Consider the following 23,860-nt stretch of genomic DNA (forward strand, 5'->3'; position numbering starts at 1 on the left):
TGTTAATTTTATATCTCGCCTTTCCTCCCAAAGGAACCGAGGGCAGCAAACAACAAGTGATGGAAACAATAAAAAACCATTAAAAACAATTCCAATATAGAGGCAAGCTGTGAAAGATCTTGTCTTAAAAGACTTCTTAGAAGAAGAAGGTCTTCAATAGATGATGAAAAGAAAACAGAGATGGTACCTGCCTAATACCCAAGCGGAGGGAATTCCAACTATCCACAACACTAAAGGTCTGATTTCTACATTGTGCTAAAAAAGAACGAAAGAAACTCCTGATAAGATGGTGTCTGCAAGAGGCCCTCATATGCAGGACACAGTGATTGACTGGGTATATGACAGGTGAGATTATTTTTCAGGCATCCTGGTCCAAATTTGCATAGACCTATCAATAAAGATGGTTGGATGAACATTCCTTCATGGCATTGGGGCCCTTGGGTGCTCAACAAGAGAGCTAAGATAAAATATTTCCCTGACTGCACCACCTCCAAGTTGTATCCCAGGAAGAGGATGATGATGATGATGATGATGATGATGATGATGATTCCTTTCCCATTTAAAGGCTAACCAACCTAACTCACATTTTCTGAAACAATGCAGAAACCAAAACACAACCTTTCATCAAAATTTGTGCTTCTCTGAATTTTGCAAGACAGTTAGTCAGCGGCGTAATACATATAAAAAGACATAGACTGCTGGAAAGTGTGTATATCATACAAATGACAAAAATGCATTATATTAAGGAAAATTGGTTTGCAAAAGTGGTGGGTATTGGGGAAAATTGCATGTAAGTGTGTATATATTGAGAGAAATTCACACTCAGGTGCTGATGAATTTTCATGAGGACCTCTTTTTTTATAAAAACAAAAACAAACCAACTACATGTGGAAATGTGGAGAACTGTATGACTGGGAAAATGATAAATTTCTATGCAGAGTTTCCCAAAAGTCAAAAGCAAGGATTCCTGCAAAAACGGTGATGGAAGAGTATTTCACCCCATGGGACCAGCGACACTAAATGTCTGACTTCTAGTTGTGGCCAGTTACTGTACCATGGGACAAAACTAATGGCACTACTCTGGATAATCTCAGTGATCAAGTTGGGATATGAGGGCTGAAGTGGTCCTTGAGGGATCTTGGTTCAGGTTGCTCAGGGCTTTATACATTAACACAAGAATCTTGAACCTGCCCTGGTAGGATATAGGCAGCCAGGGCAGATGTCATGTGTCGCTATCGACAGTCTAGCTGCTGCATTCTGTACCAGTTGGAGCTTCAAGACCAGGCTCAAGGGCTTCCCCACATAGAGCACATTACAGTAGTCCAGCCGTGACAGGATTGTAACGCCTGTCACTTGGCAGCAGTCACTATACCAAGGAGGGGAGAGGAAGGACGCAGGCCCAGTCCATTGGTGCTGCAAACCGACTAGCATCTTTTGTTTACCCTCTCCTTGAACTTTTCCATCCCAGCTGGTCGTTAGAACACCTTGCAACTCAGAACGTGAAGCTGAGTTTGCGTATTTCCTCCTCCCTCCTCAAACCACTTCCTTTTTGTGTCGTGCATGTTTCTTCAGGGGAAAAACAATGCTGTCCAAGGTTGTAAAGACTGGGGAGAGAATAATTGGGTGCACTCTTCCCACCGTGGATCATGCTTCCAGGTGCCATAAGAAAGCTGCAGACATAGTGCAGGATAGTACGCACCCCGGAAATGATCTCTTTCAGCTTCTGCCTTCTGGAAGAAGGTACAGGGTTATAAAGACTAGGACTAGCCGCCTGAGAAACAATTTCTACCCAAATGTGATTTTTGTTTTAAATGCAGCGTAAGGTAGTCTCCATGGGAGTATACTGTATTTTAAAATGGGGTACCAGAGTTTTTAGGGGGCTAACCAGGTTGGGATAGCTGGGATAGCAGGCTTGTTGGGTTTTGAATGTTTTATGTAGATTTTTCAATTTTGTTGTTCTGTATGGGACAGTGACAATAAAGATTAAAATAAAAAAATTCCTTCCAGTAGCATCTTAAAGACCAACTAAGTTAGTTCTTGGTATGAGCTTTCGTGTGCATACCAAGAACTAACTTAGTTGGTCTTTAAGGTGCTACTGGAAGGAAATTTTTTATTTTGACTATGGCAGACCAACACGGCTACCTATCTGTAACTAATAAAGATTAACGTATCGTATTATTGTATTGTAAACATGAACTGCTTTTTGTGCTCTGGGAAGAGGGACTGAAGAGTGTGACGAACACAGTGACCTTGATCACACATGCACAGTTCACAAGTGTCTTACTGAGGTGTGTGCATACAACTAGTGTTTGCTAGTGTGAGGTTTTCCACTTGTTCAGTGGGACACTCTCCCTTCTCCTCCCACCCACTACATGTGCCCTCCCCAAATCTTGGGGTTCCAGCAACCCTCCAGAGCAGAAGGGGCATGACGGGAGGAAAACAGGGCAGTCCTACTGCCAGGACACTTTACTCAGTGCTACTTTGGATACAACCCATAGTTTTTGTTCTTCTGCATACTGCAGGATTCACCAAAACATGCTGACACCATTCTCCTGCTTCATAGTGACCTCACTATGGCTCTAATACTTTTTTTTGAAATAAGAGGCCATAGAAGTGAACACTCGCTTCCTATCAAAAAGACAGAGGCTAAAACAAAACTTTGTAAGTCACCAAACTGGCGTTCAGGGAAGAAATGCATCTGTTCAGATTTTATAACTACAAGCAAACCCACCACCAGGCACACACATTTTATAATACAGAGACTTCCTCCACAAAGCATTTTTTTAAAAGACCATACACATGAGAAAAGGAAACTTAAATATTCTCTTTAAAAGTAGAAGACTGTATTATAGATACCTTTCAAATCCTGTTATCGCAAAGAAAGGATTTAGACCTCTTTTCTCCTAGCGAGATCGCTTTCACAGAACCATGCTGTCTGCTTCCAAAAGCAATTCATGTAAGGCAAAGTTTAGGATGACTATACCTGCACTCATTTGCTCACCTGAACCTACTGGAGCCAGCCCAGAGGTCTAGAATTTTTATCAATTTATCACCAGTTGACTTTTTTTTTTTTTTAAGGAGGAGGAGAGAAGAAACAGGTGATGATCTCTACAATGCTTTTCTTGTTTAAGAACTGACTCTCTCTCCCCTCCCCCAACCCTGAAGCAGTGTCGCATGAAACTGTTCAAAAGCTGGGCTGGGTTACACAGTGAACCAAGCCAAAAGCTAAATCAGCATTTCTTCAGCCTTACATTCTTTCAACGGCAATTAATTAGAATCTTCTACTGCTTAAGAGCTGGGAATGAGTCTTGCTAAATCACTAGAGCGGCTAGTCCAATGAGGAGTGGTTGAATGAGCCTGGGTATGATATGCTGCAGGACAGAGAAAGATTAGGGGAGGCATGGTTGGTCTTCGGTGTTAGGACAACTACCACCCAGTTGATAACATTTCCTTCATTGGCAAGGTGATTGAGAGGACGGTTGCCAGAGAGAGTCAGGCAAACCTGGGGGAAGCTTCTTGTGGTTTCACTTAGAGGTTCTGCTACCGTCAAGCGATATATGCATTTTGTTAAATAAATCAAATACAGTGGTACCTCGGGTTAAGAACTTAATTTGTTCTGGAGGTCCGTTCTTAACCTGAAACTGTTCTTAACCTGAGGCACCACTTTAGCTAATGGGGCCTCCTGCTGCCGCCGCATCGCCACCACACGATTTCTGTCTCATCCTGAAGCAAAGTTCTTAACCCGAGGTACTATTTCTGGGTTAGCGGAGTCTGTAACCTGAAGGGTCTGTAACCTGAAGCGTTTGTAACCCGAGGTACCACTGTACAGTGGACGCTCGGGTTGCAAATGTGATCCGTGTGGGATGCACGTTCACAACCTGACGTGTTTGTAACCTGCAAAGACACGTCTGCGCATGTGCAGGTTGTGATTTGGCGCTTCTGCGTATGCGCGACTGCCAAAACCCAGAAGTAACCTGTTCTGGTACTTCTGGGTTTCGGCAGTCCATAACCAAAAAAAACGCAACCTGAAGCGTTTGTAACCTGAGGTATGACTGTAAAACTGATTATCTAGACCAGTGTTTCCCAAACTGGGGTCTTCAGCTGTTTTTGGACTACAACTCTCATCATCCTTAGCTATCAGGACTAGTAGTCAGGGATGATGGTAACTGCAGTCCAAAAACAGCTGGAGACCCATGTTTCTGATCTAGACCCATCTCAATCTGCCTTCATAAGAGGAGACTGCTGGATCAGGCCAAGGACCCATCAAGCCTGATAATCTGTTCTCAAAGTAGCCAGCCAGATGCCTATGGGAAGCCCGCAAGCAGGATGCGAGCACAGGCACATGCTCCTCTCCTGCCACTTTCCAGCAACTGATGTTCAGACCTGTGGCACTGAAACAGCCTTAGCCACCTTGATTGATGCCTTTTATCAGGAGAAGTTCAAGGGGAGTATAAACAAATAATTTTTGGATTTTGTAGATATTGTCGTCCCCCCCATTTAATTTATTTCTACTCGACATTGGAAACAATTTTCCCAACACCCTCTGAAAGAGAATGTGATGTTCAGGCTGATAAGTATGTGGAGAAGCAATGAAATACCATGTGAATTTTGCATTAATTTTACTCTCTGGTCTTTCTGTTTGGAACATCTGTGTTTTGCCTGTGCTCAGAACCCAACTCTATTGGTACTTAACCTGCTGGGCAGCTCCCTTGCCTTCTCAGAGGGCCAGAATGGGACATTGGCTCATGGCTTATGTTCTTCACCGCTAACACTTGTCCTACATGTTCCAACACATTTTCCTTTCACGCCATGTTATGGAAATAGATCCAATTTTAGGACTATTAGAGAGTTCTGAATCGCTGAACATGAAGGCCCTGAATTCTCCAAAGGGACTGTGCCCAGAACAGCTGTTGATTCTCGTTTTAGCGGTATTTGGAAGCTGACGCTGCTAATAAAGCTTGAAATTGCCCTAGTTTAGTCACATCATTGAGCAGATGTGAAATTCCCTTAACACGAAGTCAAGCATGAAAAAGGTGGAGAGGGGATTCAAAGCAGGAGGAAAACGCCTGGCTCACAGGCACTCACTTGTAGCTTCAACCTGGGTAAAGACCTTCCTCTCCAAAGTATGTCCCACTATGACTGTGTACAGAATGCCTTATAGTGGATTTACAAGCAGCATGGGGCCAAGGTTCAGGTGTAAGAAGTAAGGAGCCAGAGACCTGTGCTGTTTCCAGAAACAGGAAGGCTCAAGCAGGAGGCCTTACTCTGGTCTCCTGGACCAAACCCCAACCATAACTGCTGGAACCAAGATGAACCAAGATGATAAAGGGTCTGGAAATCAAGCCTTATGATGGACTCATGAGGGAGTTGGATATGCTTAGTCTGAAGAAGAGAAGATGGAGAAGTGATATGATAGCCATCTTCAGTTATCTGAAGACATGCCAATTATCTGAAGGCATGGAGCAAGCTTGTTTTCCGCTGCTCCAGAGGGGAGGACCCAAACTAATACATTAAAATGACATGATATGAGATTCTTCATCACTTTCTGATGGCAAGAGTTGTTTGACAGTGGAATGGACCACCTCAGAAGATGATGGACTCTCCTTCATTGGATACTCTCTGCCAATGATTCTTTAGCTTTGATTCCCGCATTGCTGAGAGTTGGACAAGATGACCCTTTGGATTCCTTCTAACCCTACAGTCTTATGTTTCTATAGATGAAGATGTTTCAGGGACAACTTGCAGTCAAAAAGACCTAGAGTCTCCAGGCACCCTTACTCTTGCCTAGGGATAAGTGAATCTGTTCATTTCCATTTCTCTTTTACATAGTCTTACTTCTAGTACTCCACACTTCCACACCAGTTTGTGATTTGTTTATTTTAATGCCCCCATTAAAATGCATTAGCATTTTAGTGAGAATTTTTCCTAATCCATGCATGTTTGTATGCAATTTCCCCCAGTGTCTACTACGTCTTTGCAAAGCAATTTCCCCTATCAAAATACAGCACTGAAAGCCCAGTGATGTGACAGTTATATATCAAAGAAGCATTGAAGAAAGATGGCAGGTGCAATTCTGCTGTGAAAACTATTGTGCTAGTTTTCCTGATTATAATGCCAGCACTTCTGTCCCACTTTCTAATGTCCCTTTCACATGGCAGTACTTGTTGTGCTATGGAACGGTGGCTTTTTGATCAATATACGACCACGTGATGCTAAATTGTAAGCAGTGGGAAAGAATTGTATGGAAGCATACAGTCCCACATTTTGTTGTGTGAAATTACAGTGCAGAATTCACCCCCCCCCCATGTTCTGACTTAACGAGGTTGCAAATTGATTTTTTCCAGAAACAATTAACAAGGAAATGCATGCTAAACATCTGCTAAATTCCACTAGACTTCCAGAAGTAGCTTTTATGTCCTGTTAAAGGTCGCATAAAACATGGAAATTAAGATGTAAGGAAACACTGGGAAGGTGGAGTAAATTGCCTTCTGAATGCAGGCAGAGAAATTGCAAGAGAAGCAAAATGAAATATTAACAATAAATATGCTGTTAAGTTCCCAGAGTCTTTGTTTCTAGGGAGCACCAATGACGAAGTATAGAAAACAGAGGTGGCAAGAGATTGTGTGTTAGAGCAAAATGACAATTAAAAAAAGGAAGAAGCTAAAAGCTGCGAGTCACCAGAGTGTGTCATTCCCTCGGAAGTACTTAGATAACTCAAGTATGAAATTGTTGGTTTTTAAAATAAAATATCTAAGTATATCATAAGAAATCAAAAGGAACCTTTCAGAAGTCCGGGAAACTGCAGAGCAATCAGCTGTCATCCCAGGTAAAACTGCCAGAAGGGGCTGTTGCACCATAATTGTTATTTAACATACAGAAGAATAATCCATGCTGAGGATGAATTCAGCATGAATTCACCAGGCTTTTATAATTATTTGAGAATGTGGAACAAACATGTAGATGTGCAGCTGTTGGGTAGAAATGGTATAATCAATCATTTACCAGCTCTGAAGATGGCTTTCATATCACCTCTTAATCAGCCTCAATCCATCCAACGTGGTCTGGAGCCAATCCCCACCCCCCACTGCCCATATTATTGGTAGAAATTGCTTCCATTAATCTGATTTGGGGCCTTTGTCACACAACTGCAGTGTCAGATAAGATTCTGCAAAGGAAGACTCTGAAGCTCTTGTGGGTATATAAAGTAAGCAGTCATTTATCTTTGGGAAGCTTTCAACCTACCTTAAGTGTTTCAATACTTATTATTTTTTATTAATTACATTTATTTATTATTTATATACAGTGGTACCTTGGTTTTCAAGAATCTCAGAAGCCGAATGTTTTGGTTTTCAAACACCGAAAACCCAGAAGTAAATGCTTCTGTTTTCGAAAACACCTCAGAAGTTGAATGGCTTCTGCTGGGTTTTCCCCCCTTCAATTTTCTCCATCGACTTTGGAGACCGTCCTTTGCACCTCGGTTGTCAAACCTTTCGGAAGTCGAACCATCTTCTGGAATGGATTATGTCCGACAACCGAGGTACCTCTGTATTAAATTTACATGTCACCCTTCCTCTGAAGATCACAGGGCACTTTATAGCATAAAAATACAAACTGAGAACACAAAATACATGAAAAACAAACAAACACAAACCAACCAACCAATAACCCCACCTCCCACAAACACCTATAAAATGCCATAGATGGTTTAATCTTCCAAAGGTCTGCTTATAGAAGAGCATTTTTGCCTGGTGCCCAAAGCTATGGAATGAAGGTGTCAAGCAAGCCTCTCTGGTGAGAGTATTCCAAAAATGGGGAGCCACCACTGAAAAAGCACATTCTCATGTTGTTACGCTCTGGACCTCCGGGCGTCATCCCAGGTAAAACTGCCAGAAGGGGCTGTGCACCATAATTGTTATTCAACATACAGAAGAATAATCCATGCTGAGGATGAATTCAGCATTCATTCTCCGATCGGAGAAAGGCCTCCGATGATGTTTACAGGTCCAAGTCAGTTTTGTTACATTTACAATATTATGACTTTGAACAACAACTCTATTTTTCTTGATTTTTTTCCAATTTTTTTCCCAAATCAGCCACATTAAAACAAATTTAATACAATTTCCCCAAAAAATGGATTCCCACACTCTGCTCCTGATATGTCCAAAGGTTATTTTTGTTGCTGCATTATTTCCCTTGTTATTTCTAATTCACATTTTTTTAAACTTATTATCTTTAACCATCAGCCCGGCATGTACAATATTTAACATTTACAATATCGCCAAGTAAGGTTTGTCAACTGATTATCGGTCCACAATGAATCAACAATTTTCATTTCTAAAATACTTTCCCTTCATTCTGCGTGTATGAAAGCCTAATAGTTCACATTCACTAGATGTATAGCAACTGCATGAATGAGAAAGACTAACTGAAGGAAACAACATTCTTTGGAAGATAAAATGGTATTTTACAGGAGTGCTGTGCCCATTTGTCCAGAGACACCCAAAGACTTGAATATGGTGGGTTCTGGTCACATAGCCTTATAACCCAGCAGAATGTATGCAATCAAGGCTTCTGCCTAGTTGACATTAAGGATGGGAGAGAAATTTGATTCAGTTCACATGTAAAGGCGAACGTTTAATTTGCAGTAGTAGATGCAGTAGTAGATGTAGTAGAACGTTTAATTTGCACTTACTGAAAGAAGTGAAGTCAGACACTGTCATCCTTTGGAATATCTAACCAATACCTTGATTTTGCAATGCAGTTCCCCATCCAAGTAGATACAGTATATCCAGTCAACATTGTTTTAAACTACTTAAGAGTTGTTTGTTTTTTAATAATCAAGCATTATATAAAATTTGCTCAATAAAGCAACAATAATGAGCACAAGGGTGTATAGACTGGTGTAAAATGCGCATATAGTGTAAAATGTGTATAAGTGAAAATAACATATACATATGCAGTGCTTTGTTCTGGGGGGACGCAGGGGTATGCGTACCCCTAAACGTTTTGTGAATCTAACAGGAGAAGGAACTAACTTTTTTTAAAAAAAGTTTCTTCTCCAGCATGGTGAATCATCATTTCCATTGCTACCCCTGATGGCCTCTTCATTTCCTTTCCTGGTGCTTCCTAAATCTCAGACGGAAGCGAGCGTTTAATGTGTGAAGCAGTGTGGAATGTGGATATGTAGTGTTTTACTGGTTCAATGTCCTTCCATCGAACCTGCTGAGCCACAGATTTTCCAAGGGTTTGGTGTCTCCGCTATGCGTGTGTGACGGGAAAACTGTTGATTCTCTTCCACACATAATGTTCAACTGTCCCCTACATAGCATAGCCAGGACTAAATTCCTGGGTCCTGCTTTACTGCGCTTGGTTGGCAGGCCTGTTGAGTCACATGCCGCACTACTTTTGCAGGATACAGATCCTTCTGTAACTCTGCAGGTGGCGAGATTCCTGAATGCGGTTATCTCACACACAAAAACCACCAAAAACAACAACAACATCAAAAACTAATCGGACAGTTATGAAGAGAGTGCATGTCGGATCTCGTCTTCAGTTTTCCTTTTTCTGGGATCCGTCCCTTGGAGCTCTCCGGGCCCCAAGCTGTTATCTGGCTCTGCTCAATGACCCACCCCTGCATCATGGTGTTCACCTTCTGGTGCCGAATATATCGGTCTTTATGCCTCTGTGCTTTTATGTTTGTACATACTTTATGGGCTAATAGCCGTAAATAAATAAATAAAAAGTGTTTTACTGGTGAAAGTTTGGCCTCATTGAGGGGCAGTATTTTAATATGAGTAGGAGAATTACTATTTTTCATCAGAGGAATCGGGAAGATGTTAGTGCACACAACCTCATGTGAATGTGGAAGTTACTGTGATCTGTCAGCTGTGTAATATGAGGCAATGCAAGCCCTTCGTACTTTTGTCCATTTACTGTATTTACTTTCCCCAATTTGATTTATAAAATGCTGGTTTTCTTGAGTCAGAGTGAGGGTACCCCTAAACATTTTTTTTTAAAAAAAGAAATGAAGCACTACACATATGCATTATATTTGTGGGATTTGTTTTCTTTTGCAAAAATGTGCATATTAGACAAAATTGCATGAAATGTATATATTAGGAGCAATGCATGCTAAAATGTTGACAAACTTTTAAGAGACCTTTTAAAAATAATAATTCACAAACTGATGTGGGAATAAGGATAACTGAACTTAAAGAGTGAGGAGATGAGAAACTAAAATCAACATACTTTACCATCCCTAATTGTTGTGTAAGAAAGTCCATAGCAGAATATGAGAACTCCGGAGACAGAGCCATTTTGGGGTGGAAACCTCTACAGCTCCCCGAGAACAAGTGTGGCAATTCCACCAGCTTCTGCCTCCCTGCCTCCCTTTGTGCCACTATGCTTGCCACCCAGATAGATGCAGCAACTATCTTTGGAAATGACAACATGTGTGCATGTGTGGTATGATTGAAAGCTCTTGAACAGATGGATTTAACTGAGATCTCTGGTGCTCTGTGTCTCTCCCCTCCAATCCCAGGTTGCATTCATGTCACCTTTTCATCCTTCTCCATCCTTCTCCACAACTCCTAGATCAGACACGTCTGTTGTGAGGTGTGATGAACGACACATTTTGCTTAAAGATGTTCTACCGTTTCATGAGCATTTTTAATTCATAAGTCTAATTTAAACTGTCAGCCGTCAGGCTGATACATAGGATTCGTTTGATATATACTCCTAATTCAGTGCAAAATATTGTGACTATAAAGAATAAATCTATGACATCTCATTCCGATTTTTGTGTGTGCCTAGGCAAATATCTTTCAAACAGTGCCAGGTTACCAAATAGGCAGAGCAGGCACCGGCCTATGGGCCCCACACCTTTTAGGGGGCCTGCCCCTTGGCTTATTAAAATTGTTGGCTGGTAGAATCAAAAACAAATTAGGAGAATTTGTGAGGGGATTTCCTGAGATTTCAACTGCCTAGGGGCCTCCGGCACTGCTTTCAAATATGGTGTGATAATGGGAAGGTTTTTCCACTGGCAGAGGAACAGGGGGCAGGGGGAGTGCACCGCTCCCAGCACCACTGGGGAGGGGGATACCACACACCCCAGACACATGCCGCATATCCCCCCACCGCACTGGGCTCCATGCCCTCACATGGGGCGCACAACACCCCAGGACACATACCACACCCCCGGGATGCATGCCACGCCCCCATGGGTGGTGTGCCACACCCCTGGAACATGTGCCAGCCATGCCCCCATCTCCTCTCCGCCCCCGGTGCCAGAGCATGCAGCTTCACCACTGCGTTTTCACCCCCCCCCCACACACACACAACTGAGTCTGCTATTTGCCCTGTTAAAGAAAATGTGCACCTGCAAGTGTCATTTGCATAAGAGGATATGACTAATCTGCAGGATCAGGCCAGTGGCCCATTTGGTCCCACATCCTGGTCTCAAAGTGGCCAACCAGATGCCATTGTGGGACGCCAAAAACATTTGCTGGGGGGTGGGAAGGGTGAAATCTGGGAAGTCGGGCATTTTGAGTCCTCATCTCATCTATCTTGGCCATATTTCATGTTTAGACAGAATTTCAATTGCAACCATGCACACAATGTTTATGAAGGCATATCTATTCTGTTCTAATTTAGGAAACGTTTGACTCTCGCAGTAAACAACAGCAGCAAGATACCTCGGTCCCTGCGATTTCCCCAGTCATGAGCATGGTCTGTGTGCCATCTGTTCCGTACTCTCCCCCCTCCCCAAGCTTTACATGACACCCTCAATGAATTATAGCTCGGAACATTTTGAAAATGTTCCAAAGCCCCATATCAATTAAGATGTAAGAGCCGATAATAAACATGAGACCCTGGGGTCATCCTCCATAAAAAAACCCTAGAAATACTCGCTTCCTGATTTAAGCACTTCAAAAGAAGAAATAATTTTAGAAACTGGTTAGAACTTCTAACACATGACTCAAGCAGCACACAAACTATTATTATTATTTTAAGCCATGTTCCCAAGCTCCATTTTAATTTATTTGCCCAGGTCGATTTTAATTTTTCTATCAGGTGAGGATGTCTCAATACCCACCCACCCTCCAGCCGATTCCTTTTTCTCACTCAGATTATATGAGCACAGAATGCAGAGTTTAATTAAAGAGAACAAAAGACCTAATTTATAGCCATGGCTGATTTTGAAAATGACTATAATCCTCCGCATTCTCAGAATCCACGGTAAATAAAAGTCAGGCCCCTGTAATCTAAATAGATCTATGCATCTGCCAAGCTACTTCAGCCTCAGATTTAACAGAAGAAATGGAGTTGTGTTTTGTGATGTTGAAATTAAAGACCCTGGCAACATTCAGAAAAAGTCGTCTGGGAACCGCACAAAGCCTAGCTCAAGTGTGGGGCCCACTTTTAAATTCCTGAAATTCCCAAACCCCATAGTGTTTGAATCCTAAAATCACCCTTCCCCATGGGCCCTCATCCCCTTACGCGGGAGAAGACTCCCTGGAAAAGACCCTGGTGTTGGGAAAGACGGAGGGCACAAGGAGAAGGGGACAACAGAGGACGAGATGGTTGGACAGTGTTCTCGAAGCTACCAGCATGAGTTTGACCAAACTGCGGGAGGCAGTGGAAGACAGAAGTGCCTGGCATGCTCTGTTCCATGGGGTCACAAAGAGTCATACACGACTAAATGACTAAACAACAACAACAACAACTACCCCACCTCCCAAACATTATCTTCCCCCTTTCCTTAAAGTCTCACATGGCCTGGAGTAAGGATGGATAAACCTTTCAGTTTCAATTTCTCCCAGTTTCTCATTCTTTCCTATCAGCATAGCTGGGGATTGAACTAGATAACCCTTGGGATCCCATTCCAACTCTACAAATATATGCTTCTATGATTCCATGTTCGCCACATTTCCCATATCAATTTGCTATTGATTGATTGATTGATTGATTGATTGATTTTAAAAAAGAAACCTTCACACACACAAAAACCATCACCACCGTTTTAGTGGAAATTTAGCAGGCTTAGAAAATAAATTCCTTGCTGCCAACCTCCCATGTCCTCCAAAATGCTGTTGCCCATAAAGCCTTAGCAGGGCAGGTGTAGGTCAATGTCTATGTGTGCAGAGAGAGGAGGAGAGAAAATTGTTTAGTCCAGACTCCTTTCCTGGCAAGCTGGTAAGCTGAATAATTGGGGAAGGGCTGTGGCTCAGTGCATCTACCTTTTATGCGGGGGGGGGGGGGTCCAAGGTTCAATCCATTTCATCCCCAGGTAAGGCTAAGAGAGACTCCTGCCTGAAACAAGATCTGGAGGGCCAAAGGTTCTGCACACTTGCTGGAGACAGACAAAACTGTCAATTTTGCTTCTTTTAGTTAACCGTTTTCCCAAGCTTAAAGTTCAGTTCTCTACATTTCCACACTAGCTCGCAAAACCCTTATGAAAATGCATCAGCGTTTTGGTGTTATTTTCTCCAAATAAACATATATTTTATTTTGCAGTTTTGACAAATGTACACATTTTTGTAAGTGTTTTCTTCCATGAATTTAATTCATTTTTGTATGTTATTTTCACTAACATCTGCCTTTATACGCAAGGTTTACAGCATGCATTTTTTCAACTCATTATTGGACTGTAGAACTGCGCTGCAAAATTCAGAGGGGAGCGAATTTTCTGCAGGATCGCTGTATTTTGGTTTGTTTATTGTTTCAGAAAGTGTGAATTGGGTGAGGCTTTCTTTAAATGGAAGCTGGTTCAAGTATGGCTCCCATCCCTAAAACAATGCACCTTCCTGCAACTATTTGTTTGGCGTTCCTTCTATCTGACCTCCTTCCAGCCCTCCCATAATTCATCCCTTGGTTCCCTCCGTCATAGAAGGAGAGCAGGCCTTGTAGCTCTGCTAAGATGAAGCAACTGACAGCTCTTCTGCCACCTCTTTCTTCTGGAGTGAAATGCCTGAGGCGAAACACAGATTGTTACCTGACCTGCTTCCTGGGCCTGAGCAGGAGCTAAGACTCTTACCTTGAAAGGCATTCGGCCTACAGTGCACCTGGCCATGATCTCTGCATGAACAAGCAGACATCAGTGGCATGAAAGGAGAGGTGACAAAATAGCTCCTTTGTCCCCTTCTACAGAGGGTGGGTGTCACCACCACAAGCGGCCTGTTCTGCTGCGCTGCCTTGTTCTGTGCAGAATTCATACTTGAAAGGCACTTGGCTGCAACCTCTTGCAAAAGAGGGCAATGTGAGTGTGAGAAGAATTATTAGCCAAAAAAGGGGGGGGGGTGACATAATGAAAGAGAAAGCCACAAGAACCCAAGTGACAATGACATGCCATAAAAAAATAAATGCTATATGGTGTCAGGGAACTGCCATCGGAAGGAAGGGAGGTGGAAGGGCTCACACAGGTTGGGAGAGACTCAGCAGCTGAAGAGGGAACCAGCAGGGGGAGAGGTGGTGAGCTGAGGGAAAGTGAGCAGGAGGGATGGCTCAGAGACACTTCCAGTGAAAACAGTGAGGAGGTTTCAGGACCTCCTGTAGGGACACCCACTCCTCACAGGAAACTGTCACGCAGAGAGTCCAGAAGACGTGTTTCCATTAAGGAGCTTTTATGTTGGAAGAGATTCCGAAAGCAACCACTGTGGGAATCTGCCAGAGACTGACGGAGCCATGTTTAAGGGGCTCCGTTACAGACAGAGGTTTGCAAACTTGACCAAACTCTGAGGGACTTGGATTTTACGCACAAGCAGCTCATCATCCCATCACATATGGGTATAAGGTTTATTATTTATTGTGGATTACAATATTTTATATATGCCAGGAAGGAAGGAAGGAAGGAAGGAAGGAAGGAAGGAAGGAAGGAAGGAAGGAAGGAAGGAAGGAAGGAAGGAAATTGTGAGACCTTGGGCACTAATCAGGGGTCTGCAAACTTTTTCAGCAGGGGGCCAGTCCACTATCCCTCAGACCTTGTGGGCCAGACTATATTTTGAAGAAGAAAAAATGAACGAATTCCTACGCCCCACAAATAACCCAGAGATGCATTTTAAATAAAAGCACACATTCTACTCACGTAAAAACACGCTGATTCCCGGACCGTCCGTGGGCCAGATTTAGAAGGCAATTGGGCCGGATCCGGCCCCCAGGCCTTAGTTTGCCTACCCATGAACTAACCTGTCCCATCAGTGCAACCATTTCCACTTGTAAAATGGGACTTTCACCCCTTCTCTCACCCCTGAATAGTCTGCACCTTCCTCAGATATGCTCTGGGGAGTTAGGGAAAAACCTTAGAATAGATTTGGAGGAGTGCATAGTTGCTCGTGTTTAAATAATCATGATTTTTGACATCATATCGGACTATACATTTAAAGCAGCAGCCAATGGCTTTAGACAACTGCATCCAGTGTATAAAACAGATAGGGCCCAAATTTCATTGAATTAAATGGAACTTGCTCCCAAGTAAGTGCACATATGTCCTCAACATCCCAGACCTGTGCCCAGGGGGAACTCACTGAAATATCCAGGGAAATCTGGACATATGTCAACCCATATCAGAAGGGTAGATTTTGTGTCTGGATTTTCACTTTTTGAAATATTGCAACCCTAGTACATTGGATTGCAGACTTAATAGGTTTTTGGGGTGATGACTAGTGCCATCCCAATACATTTTCTTGCTGAGGCAAAGGACAAATTGCCCTCCCACTTCAGGCATGTAAGCTGATGGGACTGGTGGTTGATTCATCCGTTAGCACTGGCAGCCAAGTACATAGTAGGCTAGCATAGGAGGTGCTTGGTAGCTCACATGTTAAATACAGCTGTATCATCCAGAAGAAATTGTCCACAGGCCCAGGGAAAGTGCTAGGGGAGAAGCTCTGATTATCCTTCCCTACAAACATGCACATGCCAGGTTCAATCCCTGCCATTTCCAGATAAGGCTGGGAAAGACCACCAGCTGAAACATCGGAGTGCCCCAGCCACTCTGTATAGACAATAACTGAGATAGATTGACCAAAGGTCTGATGAGGTATAGCTCCTAATTCCAGAATTAAATTGCATAGGACCTCAGAGTTTGTTTTAGGAAACTGGTGTTTGTAACAAGACCCAACCGCAACATGCATTTGCGCTGTGTACTTTTAATGGTGGCTTGGTTGATGAAGCATACACAGTAAAATTTCCCTGACCACTGAATTGCACCAGGCAGTAGAACCCATGAGCAGAGCATCGCTGCACTTAGATTTCGGCTCCGGAACCTTGAAAACGAAATAAAATTAAGCCCTGTTCTAACGTGACATAAATCTGTAATGCATTATTGGTTTGCGTGCTAAGGGAATTGAAAGCAAGTGTATGTAAGTATGAGAGAGAATGAGAGAGCATGCTGCAGATTTTTAACTCTTCATAGAATCATAGAATTGTAGAGCTGGAAATGACCCTTGGGATCATCTAGTCCAACCCCATGAAATGCAGGAATATGTAGCTGTCCCATATGGGATTCAGCCTGCAACTTTTTAGTTAGGAGCACCACACCCCAACCAACAAATCATCAAGTGGATAGAATGTTTGTCAAAATCTGAGAAGAACTGCCACGTTTAATGCCCCCTTCCCTGCCTCTACTTTCCATCTGAGCTGTGCGGATGAGTCCACTGGACTCATGGGGCACTGTCCCACCAACCTCAGTCTGCCCTCAGCCATCCCTCACAGGCCAGCATTCTTACTTACAAACAGCCCTGGAAGCCATCTTCCTCCTCCTCAGTCTCTGTGTTGCCCTTGTGGGACTCAGAAAGGAAGACGAGGATAGAGGTGAAAATAGAATTAGTTGGCCCTGCCTGTCATTGGCTTTTGCTCCCACTACTGTTTGGGCTCCTTGTCTTCTACCCCACCAGTCCCAAGGGGCACCAGCCACCACTGAATCAAGGAGAACGTCTACGTTCACCTAGAAATTCCCAGTGCAAAGAGACACCGAGAAGCTCATTAAGATACAAGAATGTTAATGGACAACTATGAGATAGAAATGAGGGAGTGCCAATCGATGCATAATTTAAGAACAGTTCAGCTGCAGGGAACTAAGAATTAAAATTTATTTATTTATTTATTTATTTCAATTTATTTATTTATTTGTATTTGTTTATGGTCTGCCCTTTGTCATGTGTTTCCCAAGGCAGGCTATATTCAGGGCAATGGAACACATAAACCATGTTATACAGGGCACTTCTAGACTGTCACTATTTTCGAGTGAGAATCACTGACCTACTGGAAGATTCAGATTGTGAAATTCCAGTTGACTGGAAGGTCTAATGCAACAAACCCGCTTTCCCAAAATATCTTGCTTTCTGCAACAGAAAATGTGCACTGGAAATTGTAGGATAAGAAACACTTGCTTCGACACGATGGCATCTAACCCTCCCGAAAACAAATCAAACAGAATGCTCATTAAATAGCGAGCATCGTTGTCTAATCTTCCTGCAAAGAAATCAGGATGAATGTTCGATGAACAGATCATCTGGAAGTGCCCACAATATTCTTCCATAGTGATATGTCTCTGCTGAGAACAGGGCTCTTGGAGGAAAAGAATAATAATCCATTGGCCGATGTGGTTAAATGCTCTTCTGACACAGCGCAACGACTAAGAGGCAATTTATAAACACATCCATTACTACTTTGCAGCAGTGACTATACTGTATAAAACACCCCTACAGAAAATGCAGAAAATTTTACTGCTGCCGTGTTAGATTTATGAAAAATTCTTCACAGTAAGACCCCAATTAATTGATGAATTGGGGCACGGGGGTTGAATATAGCAAATTTATATCGTTTTATGCCTGTCCAAAGAAAAGAAAAAAAATACAAGACTGAAAATTGCAATGGATTTCATTTATCAAAAGTGATGGTCACTTATTTGGCTTTTTTAAAAAAAGGATTAGCTGCATAGGTGATAGGTTAGGAATGATGGGGTATGCATGTTTTTAAAATTGGGCTTTCATATTCTGGGATGATACACCACCAATCGCATGATGCCTGTGAGGTAAATGGTGAGATAGCCGGCTGTTGAATTTCCCCTTTTGACCTGGCTGGTCCCTGCTGTAGATCTCTAGTGCTGGCACACATCTCCCTTTGATCTCATCTCGCAAGGTGTGCTCTCTCAGAACACCGAATGGGTAATCATCACAGCTTCATCACCTCCTACCATGAGTGACAGGTCTCAGGTCAAGTGGAACCACAGCATGAAACTGAATTCAAATGTTGCTCTCCCCAGCAGAAAGTTACGTCCCTCAGGTTACAAATCAAGAGGCAACATACCTTCTTCTCTCAATCACTGGACGAGAAGGAGGAAGGGGGGGAGAGCCAAGTTTTCACATTTTCTATCTTGAGAGCAAAGGCAGAAGCATAATACAAGGAAAAGGAATAAGATACGCAGGGGGGGAATGTCAACCTTCCTTGCCTGCCCCCCATCTGCACATACATGGATATATGTCAGCTGCAAAGCCCCCACCTCCCCAGATTTTAGAAAGATATCTTACCTAGTCAGGATGTTGGGGAAGCCTCTTTCATAATCCATGGTGTGATGGCTGTGGTTGGTTAAACTGTTCCGAAGGAGCCAGAATGAGTGCAGCAACTTGCAAAGACAGAATATAGGACAAGCTTAATTAAAAGAATCCAGAGGCTGCCTGTCTCCTTTTTTTTTTAAGTAACTGATACCATTTAAAGAGCTAAACTCCCAATTTGCTACAACATCTCCCCGAAGAGCCATCTCCTGGCACCTCAGCCCGCCGAGCCTCCAAAATCCAATCCTGCCGAGGGGGGTGAGTCAGTAACGCGAGTAGTAAAAGCAACGGTAGTAGTTTACTCAGTGGCAGCGAGCAACAAATTGTAAATCAATAATACGGAGTGTAAAGCACAGTAAGCAAAGATGCTGACGAGCAAAGAAGAGGCTGCATTTCTGCAGCGGGGATGGGAAAAAGTAGTTTGTTAACTGCGAGATGCATGCCCAAGTTTATAATAAGATCACCTCCTTTCCCCTCCATTTGTGTTTCTGTGTGTATATATAGCACAGCAATCTGCTTTTTCGAAGCAGGCCTGTAACACTGAAGAAAGAAGGTACAGTGGTACCTCTAGTTACGAACTTAATTCGTTCCGGAGGTCTGTTCTTAACCTGAAACTGTTCTTAACTAGAGGTGTGCTTTCGCTAATGGGGCCTCTTGCTGCCGCTGCGCCGCCGGCACACAATTTCCGTTCTCACCCTGGGGCAAAGTTCTCAGCTTGCGGTAACTCTTCCAGGTTAGCAGAGTTTGTAACCTGAAGCGTTTGTAACCTGAGGCATTTGTAACTCGGGGTATACCACTATACTAGGAAAGTAGTTATTGTATCTTCCCCCTTGTATATCTTTCCTCTCCCTTTCACAAATCAGATATTTTACAATCATTGCAGCTGTAAATAAACAAATAAGTGAGCGGAAATTCATCCAAAGTCATTCTGTTTTCAGCTCAGACAGCTGGGACTGGTTTCCTTCTCAGAATCATATTGTGTTCTTTCTTTCTTTCTTTTTTAAAAAGATAACTATAAAAACCACAACTTTACAATACAGTGGTACCTCGGTTTACGAGCTTAATCCGTTCCGGAAGTCTGGTCTTAAACTGAAACCATTCTTAAACTGAGGCACACTTTCCCTAATGAGGCCTCCTGCCACCGGTGCCCTTCCACTGTTCAGATTCTGTTCTTCAACCGAGGTAAAGTTTTTAAACCAAGACACTATTTCCAGTTTTGCGGAGTTTGTAAACCAAATCATTCTTAAACTGGACCGTTCTTAAACCGAGGTACCACTGTATATATTTTACTGTCTGAATGTTATGGGCTCAGAGTAGAATGGATTTGCATTGGATACTACTCTAATGAAGCATGATCTAAGAATGTCTGAATGTGCTTGTTTTCCCCTTCTGTCCAAGTCTCTTTGTCCTCTTATTTATTTATTAATCATTAGCAATGTCAGCTCTGATTTTCAGGTGCAAAGGATCCAAGATTGTCTTGCAGCAGGTTGATAGAAGCAAGAGACTTCCTGTCTGCACAATGAATTTATAATGGAGAGACATATTTAAGTCCATACTCTCCAATGTTTCTCTGATGAAAATAGGCATGTCCTATTCAATTATTATTATTATTATTATTATTATTATTATTATTATTCTGACTGGGTTGCCCCAGCCACTCTAGGCAGCTTCTAGCATACAAAAACATAATAAAGCGTTACACATTGGAACAAACATCCCAATACAGGGCTGCCTTCAAATGTCTTCCAAAGGTTGCATAGCTATTTATCTCCTTGGCTCAGGGGGTCGCATAACTCCACACCCTCCAATGAAAATAGGGACGTCCTAAGGAAAAGAGGGACATTCAAGGATCAAATCAGAAACCAGGATGGCTTCTGTAAATTCGGGACTGTTCCTGGAAAATAGGGACACTTGGAGGGTCTGTAAGTGCAGTAAAAATCTTTCATTAACACACTATTACTGCATCGAAGGTACATTGGAGAACACGCTCATCAGACAAACAAACAACCAATTGGGAGGGGCCTCTGTGTTTACATTTAAATTATATTATTTTCTTCTAAGATTACATTTATACCTATAAATTAGCACATGGGGATTTTATGCAAATCTCTGTCCTTTCGGTTGCATTTCCTTGTTTTGGCACTATGTAAGTACTCAGTCTCACTCTTTTTATGACTGGCCTATAAACATCTTAGATGTTTGATATCGCTTCTGGTTGGGAGATGAGAAATGAATTCTCAAATGGCAGCAGTCCAGGAGTGAATAAAGTTCAGGATTCTAATACCTCGGGCAGATTCATTGTTCTGAGAAACTATCATCTACAATGGCAAGCCTGAAAGACTGTATCCCATCTCTTAGCCTGCAATGTAACCGTTCTGCCAAACTCTCAGTTATAAATGGTGTAGGCTGTGAATGCCAAGTCAAAACTCAATTTCATCTCAGTTCATAAACCCCCACTGCAAGGCCTTGGTTTAATCAGCAGATTTTCAACTGAAGGAGAGCAGAAAACAGTATTCAAAACATGCCAAAGGAGGGCAGAACATAAAGATATAGAATCATAGAATCATAGGATCATAGAGTTGGAAGAGACCACAAGGGCCATCGAGTCCAACCCCCTGCCAAGCAGGAAACACCATCAGAGCACTCCTGACATATGGTTGTCAAGCCTCTGCTTAAAGGCCTCCAAAGAAGGAGACTCCACCACACTCCTTGGCAGCAAATTCCACTGTCGAACAGCTCTTACTGTCAGGAAGTTCTTCCTAATGTTTAGGTGGAATCTTCTTTCTTGTAGTTTGGATCCATTGCTCCGTGTACGCTTGTCTGGAGCAGCAGAAAACAACCTTTCTCCCTCCTCTATGTGACATCCTTTTATATATTTGAAGATGGCTATCATATCACCCCTTAACCTCCTCTTCTCCAGGCTAAACATGCCCAGCTCCCTTAGCCGTTCCTCATAAGGCATCGTTTCCAGGCCTTTGACCATTTTGGTTGCCCTCCTCTGGACACGTTCCAGTTTGTCAGTGTCCTTCTTGAATTGTGGTGCCCAGAACTGGACACAGTACTCCAGGTGAGGTCTGACCAGAGCAGAATACAGTGGCACTATTACTTCCCTTAATGAATCAGAGAGCCTTAATGAATCAGGCCAATCGCCCATCTAGTCCAGCACCCTGTTCTCGCAGTAGCCAACCAGATACATGTGGGAAGCCTCTGAGCAGAATCTGAGCACAGGAGCACTTTCATTTCCCGAGGCTTCCAGCAATTGGAATGAGATCTCACATTCATTCCAAAGGAAGCAAAGGGACACGGTCAAGTTCAAGTAGGGGTAGGTGACACATTCAATTCAGTTTGCATTTCAAGGTGAATCTCTCAGATTTGCACTCCCTGAAGTGGGAACTGAAACACTGTCATCATTTGAAATGTGCAGTTATCTGAATTTTGCAACAAAAAAGAGAGCCTATATTGGGGGAGGGGAGTGTTTCAGAAAACAATATATTAAAGCAAGCATTCTCCTGAATTTGGATTTCCTGATCTAATTGCTTTGGGTTTTAAACTGTTTTAATTTTTATGATTTTTACTGGTTTGTTTTATTGTACCTTTTAATTACGGATGTTTTAATGCAATGATGGAATTGTTTTATTTTGCCTTTTAAGTGCAATTACTTTAAAATAGTTTTTATACATTTAAACCAATTAGTAGCCATTCTGGCACCTAAGCTACACCCACACTTGTCACTTTATTACAGGATCAGTTTTCCATCATCTCAATGTGTCTGTCTTGAACTATTTTCTAGATTACTGTGGTTTGAGATACAGCAAGGTTGCTTATAATGACATCCGCACGGCTGCATTTTGCTCGTTAATATAAAAATACTGCTCTAGAAACATGAAGAAGTATTTCTTTTTCTCCCAGCAAAATGAAGACCAAGTTGCAGTGCTGGCAGAGACGGAATAAACCTGGAGACTTGAACCTTCAATTCCCATTGGATTGGATTGCTTTCTTTTCAAGAATCTACAAGGCAGTTGGCCGCTCTCAAGTGGGCATCAATTTTTAATGCCCCCGTTGGCATTTGTGGATTTATACATGAGAGTGTATGTACTGATAGGATCTGAACCGGCTGTGGCTAACCAGAAATGAGATCTTGGGTTTATCAACTCAGTCTGCAGTGCAAGCGGTTGAAGAAAAGTCAACATGAACAGAGGCATTGCAAATAAAATAGCCAGTAGTACCAATATGCTTTTTATATGGTGTGTTCACGGCAATGTTTTCAGCAGCTGCTAAACCTTTCAGGTAGCCTAACTAGGCATGTATTTTCCTTTTGAATCATTTTTTTATTGAGGTTTTCTAAAAAGCTACGAACAAGCGATTCTAGCTTACTAAGTTCAGACGGACTGAAATTAATGGACCCAAGTCTTCCTTATTTTCATTGGCTCTACTCTGCACAGGAAGAGCAACAAATGCAGCACAAAAATTGAAAGAAATTTTGTGCACCCCCAGAGAACCTGGAAGTAAATGGTCGTATGCAATATAATAATGTGAAATAAATCATAGAATTATCATAGAATTATATAATTGTGAAGTTGGAAGGGACCACATGGGTCATCTAGTCCAATCTCTTGCAATGCAGGAAATTTTTTTTTATTATTATTATTTTGCCAAAGGTGAGGTTTAAACCCATGATCCTGTGATTAAGAGTCTCATGCTTTACCAACTGAGCTATGAAATAAAGAAATACAGTGGTACCTCTGGTTACTGACGCTTCAGGTTACAGACTCTGCTAACCCAGAAATAGTACCTCAGGTTAAGAATTTTGCTTCAGGATGAGAACAGAAATTGCACGGTAGTGGGGTGGCGGCGGCGGCAGCAGCAGGAGGCCCCATTAGCTAAAGTGGTACCTCAGGTTAAGAACAGTTCCAGGTTAAGAACGAACCTCCAGAATGAATTAAGTTCTTAACCAGAGGTACCACTGTAAAGAAAAATAACATTCATGTTTTCTTTCCCAAAGGACAAAGATGTCGCACGTGGATGCTCTTTGAACTTTTCATATATGCATGGAGCCCATTTCAAGCTTAGACCATGCTAGAACCTTTCTGAACTCCAGACGCTGCCATGCCAGGTATCAATGATGACCCTCTTTAAATGTGTTTGTCCTCTAGACTATATGCAGGAATGGGAATAAGAACATAAGAAGAAGCTGCTGGGTCAGGCCAGTGGCCCACCTTGTCCAACGCCCTGTTCTCCCAGTGGCCAACCACTGTGGGAAATCTGCAAGTAGGACCTACCTGAACAAAAGAACTCTCTCCCTTCCCTTGGCT

At 42.5% G+C, this 23,860-nt stretch overlaps 2 protein-coding genes across 3 annotated transcripts in view; one reads left to right on the forward strand and one right to left on the reverse strand.

Annotated features, from left to right (window-relative positions):
- GTF2IRD1 (GTF2I repeat domain containing 1) overlaps positions 1-23,860 on the forward strand; it is a 1,520,245-nt gene that overhangs the window by 1,449,773 nt on the left and 46,612 nt on the right. The window lies entirely within an intron of this gene.
- Positions 1-23,860, reverse strand: part of CALN1 (calneuron 1) — a 138,052-nt gene that overhangs the window by 103,560 nt on the left and 10,632 nt on the right. Inside the window, exon 2 of one of the 2 annotated variants that reach the window (XM_083479667.1) lies at positions 18,525-18,619. The gene's annotated coding sequence lies outside the window, so the exon portion shown is untranslated. Of the gene's footprint in view, positions 1-2,856; positions 3,170-18,524; positions 18,620-23,860 lie in introns of those variants that run through there. The other variant, XM_083479668.1, reaches the window with a different exon arrangement.

The sequence above is a fragment of the Podarcis liolepis genome (assembly GCF_965112155.1).
Source record: "Podarcis liolepis genome assembly, chromosome: 16".
In the NCBI taxonomy this organism is placed as follows: domain Eukaryota; kingdom Metazoa; phylum Chordata; class Lepidosauria; order Squamata; family Lacertidae; genus Podarcis; species Podarcis liolepis.